Raw genomic sequence first — 6,000 nt, 5'->3', positions numbered from 1 at the left:
TACATCAAAATAGTAAAACACATGCAACAAGGCAAAAACACTTGATCAATCTATTGAAGTAGGTTACAGGAAGGTCATGACTGCCTTATTTCAACATTTGAGATGAGAGCTACAAGTTATGTTTAGAACATATCTAAATGACGCATTCAGTATCTAACAGAGTAATCTCACCAATGCTGTTTTTAAAAACATGGAACTTCTACCAATATTTTTTAAATAAATGAAAAACTAATGGCAAAATTCTAGTCTTTCAGGCACTAAAGATTGTTAATAGCTGGTGTCTTTTAAACTTAGTTTTATAGTGATTAGTGACGCTTAGTGGTATTTTTTGGAATAGCAAGCAAGAGTTTTAAAATGTTTAACAAGAAAAAAACATGACAAGCTGAGTGCCAGAAATTAAAGTTTCATTATTAACAATAAAATTAACTATTTGAATAATTTATTTATTGAATAAACTACTTAAATAGTTATAGGAGAAGCAACCAATCAACTTCCAACATCTACCTCCATAGCTTAGTTAGCTCCATTAAGACATTTGATAGCTGATATTCAAAAATATCTTTTTCTTTTTTTTTGGTTTTTGGGCCACACCCAGCGTTGCTCAGGGGTGACTCCTGGCTGTCTGCTCAGAAATAGCTCCTGGCAGGCACAGGGGACCATATGGGACACCGGGATTCGAACCAACCACCTTAGGTCCTGGATCAGCTGCTTGCAAGGCAAACACCTCTGTGCTATCTCTCCGGGCCCTCAAAAATATCTTTTTGCTAAAGAAATCACAGTCACATTTTTAAGGTACTTTTCAAACCACAGAAACATCAGAAGAATCAATTACTGTATTGCAATGTTTTATCAGATGATGATACTGCTCTCTTAAGGTTAGAAATGAGAATATTTTACAAATGTTCAATTACATTAAAAATTAAGCTATTCTCATAAATCATCTTGTTCTGCCTCATATTTCTACGTCTTCCCATAAACTGGGGAAAAAAAGACAGTGGATGGAACCAGGGGCAAAGCAGTGTCATGAGCATTGAGTGGAAATAAAAAATGATCAGACCTAAACACCCAACCCAAAGTAAATGACAATAGAATCAAGAGCCCCCAAATACAACAAGCTATACACAAAAGGGACCTGCCACACTAGTTGTTCAAGAGGCTAAGGGTGGAGTTATGGGATGCATGCGGGAACAGTCGTGAAGGAAGGTCAACATGGGTCGTAGAAATTGCCCTAATTCACTGTCACTATGTACCTTAAATAAAACTGTAAATGACTTGTAATTCACATTAGTTTCAATAAAAATTATTTTTTTTGGTGATCAAAGATTATTTTATTTATTTCTTCAATAGTACTTACAAAATGTAATGACAGAAATCATTAAATTATTTTACTGCGTTACTAGCACATTTTTGTAGCGTTAAGTGATTATTTAAGATGATATCTATATCATAGTAATTTAGCAAGAAGTAATTCCCTGTCATTCGATGCCACATTTTAACAGAAAACATCTCGTTCACAAAGATGTAGGAGAAGCATGTATCTTTAATTGAATTAATTTGTTTTGTTCTGAACACTTCTCTGTTCTCAGCGATTACTTCTGGTTTTATGCTTGGGGCAATTTTTGACAGTATTTTAAATATGTGCTGTTTGGAATAGAAAGGGATAAGTGCCTTATAATATTCTGTGATGTATTTTTTTATGTATTTTTATTTAAACACCTTGATTACATACATGATTGTGTTAATTTATTCTGTACCTAACTTAAATATTCTCAATTTTACATCTAGTTTGTTCAGTCATTTCACTGACTTTCTAATTTTGTTGATAGTTTTTGGCATCACAATTTTATTGAAAATTCACTTTTAAGAGAAATATATTACACTTGGTCTCAAATTTATTTTTTGAAATATTTCCTTGCAAATTGATGAATTTACTAGATTGTCTTTTACAGACAATTACTTTCATCTACCAATCCTCTGTGTTGTTAAAGATTTCCCACTACCCTGGATTTGTATCCATCTTTGTCAGCATCTCTCAAAGGCTCATATGATTCCATACAGGCTTAAGCAAGTGCAGATATTAATCATCACACTTTAAAGATCAGTGGAGATGAAAAGGGAAACCAGCAAGTAGTCACACCAGTCCCCACTATGCTTATACCTGCTTTTTATAACCCTTTTAGTCCTAAAGAGGAACTCGTATTACCTCAGCAGAAGTCTTCCCTACCTCCTCCCCTTCTTATAGTATATAAGGGTGAACAGAAGGGCCACGTGGTCCTTTGCCTCTGGTTCTGAACAAGCAATGAACCCTGGTCAACCAGAATAAAGAACCCCACTTGAGCTTTTGCCTGAGTAACTGTCTCTTCATTTTTCCATGTCGGAGCAGTATCTGGACTACCGAGCCTTTCATTGGTGAGCCAGCCAGGAGTCCTTGATATGCCTGGAGCGGAGTGGTGAATAGACGACTCAGTGGGTTCTAAGCAGTGTGTCATTATTTAATGTGTGTTGAAAATAGCAATGTGTCTTTTGTTGTTGGTTGTAATTTGATGTGTGTTGAAAATAGCAGTGTGTCTTGTGTTGTTGGTTGTAATTTGATGTGTGTTGAAAATAGCAGTGTGTCTTGTGTTGTTGGTTGTAATTTGACTTGTGTTGGTAATAGAAATAGGGAAATGGTTGTGTGATCTAGGGCTTGAGAGTCTTCACTCGAAGTGGATTTCGGGTGGAATTAAGAGTCCCCTCTCGATGTGGATTCTGAGTGGTAGTGAACGGACGAGTTCAAAAACTATAGATCATGATCCTGGAGGGCCCCCACCAGCTCGATTTTGTCACAGCGGGAAGACCCTATTTCTTTTCATTGTAGATCTTTGTCTGTGGTTCTGTGTTCCGTGTTTTCTTTGTCTGATTTAAACATGGAGGGAAACTAAAAAAAAAAAAATGCTACCTCCTTGGGCCAGAAAAATTGTGTGTTAAATGGCTTTGTTATTCTAGGGACATGGCAGAGGGTGATGGAAATTGTAAACTCCATATTTCTCAATGGCCATCGAGGATAAATTTTCCCTAGAGAATTTCTGGACTTTGCAACCACCCAACTTTCCTGTCATGCGTTAAGGCCAGAAAGAAATGGGGCAAAATGGCCACTTTTTAACTGAAAAAAAAAAAAAAAAAAAGAGTGCTTTTTAAACTCTCCAGCCTGAAGGAATTCACCGAGCTCCCAGGACTAGGCTATTGTTCTTCCTGACTCACCTGGCTGGGAAATGTGGGTGTAGGCAAAGTAATCCCAGTGGGTCTTTTACATATCAAAGAGCGTTTAAATTTCTAACTTAAAAGTTTCTTAAAATGAACAATTGGGAAAAAAAAAGATGTTGCAGATTATTGTGGTTGGCATTTTTTTAAGCAATATTATTAACTTTGTGAATGCATGTTATTGTTACAGTATCTAAATTTCTTGTCGAATTTATCTCACCAAACTTAGTGGTGGATTTTAAGGTAGCTTAATGTGAAAATCTTGATGGTACTAGGTTGTGAATACCTAAAGAAAAAGGAATCAATAAAATCTGGTCCTGCTAGGTGAAAAAATATTCAGCATAGTAATTCTAAACTGGCAGCAGACAATTTAAAGCTCTGTTCCTAGGGCCCTAATGCTAAGTTCTAGTCTGAGTTTGGTGCACTTGGCAATTTTTAGCAGCAAAACCACTCTCAAAGGATGAGTGGAGAAGTAAAAAAATAAAATAAAATAAAAGAAGAGAAGAAGGAGCTGGAAGGTAGGGCATTTGCCTTGCATGCAGAAAGGAAAGTGGCTGAATACAAAATGTTTAAGGATGTGCAAAAGAAATTTAAAAAAAAAGTTAAAAATGTGTACTAGGAAAAATCTATAATCAAACTGAATGATTATTATTGATATGCCTTAAGATAACATAAATGGAGTGTGTATGGTTTTAAGTATGTTATGGTGTTCTCATGCTATTAAGTGAATATGGGGTAGCAAAAACTCTTATGAACATCTAAAAGATAAAAGCTAGTCTAGAATTTAAAAGAATCATTGAGGTTCAGTTTAAAAGTTTTTGAAAAATTGGCAATTGTTAATTATTGCCAGAAGTAGTGGTATTCAAAATTAATTTGTGTAACATGAATTGCTGGTGTCTTCTGCCTGTAAACCGAGGCCAGAAGACTAAGTAAACTTCTATATGTAGAATTAGCATGATTAAAATATTACTTTACAATTTTTCATTATTTGCTACCAAGAACATTAATATTTGTATCACAAGAGGCTTTGTAAAAATGGTCATGGTTTTAAGAATTAAAAAACATATGAAAGATTTTGTTGTTTGCTTTTTCTCTTCTAGAACCTTTCACTACCATTTTATGTCATGGCATTATGTTGCTTTGCACAAGATACCAGCAGATGGCTTTCCTCTCTGCATGAGGAATGATCCCCATGCAGACAGGAAATCTTAAAATTAGTAAGGGGATCCCAAAGCCCTCTTTCAGAGGAATAATTGAAGTTGAGGTGGTGTGACAAGCAGACACCCTTAAGCATTTGGCTGTAAAGACCAGGAAGACAACTAGATGAATGCCTGAGTAAGAAAATTTAAGATTTCCTAGGAGTTTCTGAATCTGCACTAACAGTCCACAGCCTATGGGCCCAGCTCTCAACTTCAATCCTCAGTCTCAAGGAAAGGAAAAAAAAAAAAAAGAAGAAGGAGGATGAGGTTAGTCTCTTCCAAACCTGAAGAGGAGTGGAACAGACAGATCACCTCTGAAAATTCCTACAGAGGGTGAAATGCCCACGGTAAGCCACAAGATCCTCATGCTGAACTGACCAACTCATCAGCCAAACCGAAGTGACTGTGACATGATAAACCTGCTGTGTCTACAACCTATCCTCAGAAAAGTTCTGTATGTAATGAGGGTGCCCCAGATGGAGATTTCTCCAACAGTGCTGTATATGTGCAAAGGAAAAAGCCGTTATTCAAATACCTGGTAAGGTACAAGGTAAAGGTGGAGAGAAAAACTACTTTTGTAGCTAATTAAAATTCTAGTGGGCCTAACTTAAAACCCACTTTTTGGAAGTAACTTATGTGAAAATGTACTTACTAGTTATACTAGACCAGATCATAAATTGTAAATGCAAACATTAGTCTGGCTGAAGTAACTAAGAGCTGTGTTTATTGATAATGCTATGATGCTTTGATTTATGTTGTTTAATTTGTGCTATCATTACAGACAATAAGGACAGCTGTGCCATTTAAGTTGTACTATTTACTACTCAAGGCCTGATTGGGTTAAGTAATATTCCCCTGTCTAATTGATCTGATCCTTTTCAGGTGTTAAGACTGCAAAAGTGAACCAGTTAACTACTCCTTTAGGGAAATATGAGATTTCACCCTATCTAGAGATTGAGACTACAGTCCCTTGTCAGCCTGAAGTAGCTACAGAAAATTGATCTTCCACCACATTCTCTTTAATGACTTCTAGGGGGATAAAATCTCTAGGAAAAACATGGAGCAAAATGGTCATCAGAAAAAAGCTATGAGGAAAATAATGGGAAAAGAAAGGCCACAGGAATTAATAAGCCAAGTTAACAATTAAAGATAACATTATGCCTATCTATCCCAGAGGTTGAAGCAGGTAGCGAAAATAAACCAACCCTAATATTTAACAAAGATGGGTAGTAGAAGGAAAGAAGCAAAAATTATGCTTCCCTTGGTAATGTTAAATGTAAGAAAAGTATTACTAAATATGAAATTTCTTCATCTCTGTCTAATCCAGTGCAGGAAAGGCAACTGAAGTTTAGGACTCTATTGATTTCTCTCGACCCCAACAGCCCTTTTAAGTTGTAGGATTAAAGAAAAGAACGCAGAAACCTCCTTATCTTCATGGTGAAATTCACAGCCTGAACAAGAAGAAAGCCCTGAAGATCCAGCTGAGTCAGCTCATAGGACCAGAACAAAAGGCAGACAGTCCTGGTCTTCCTACAGCAGCAACCATATGGCACTCCCTCCC

The sequence above is a fragment of the Suncus etruscus genome, chromosome 1 (genome assembly GCF_024139225.1).
Source record: "Suncus etruscus isolate mSunEtr1 chromosome 1, mSunEtr1.pri.cur, whole genome shotgun sequence".
Lineage (NCBI taxonomy): Eukaryota > Metazoa > Chordata > Mammalia > Eulipotyphla > Soricidae > Suncus > Suncus etruscus.
This window is presented reverse-complemented; position numbering follows the sequence as displayed.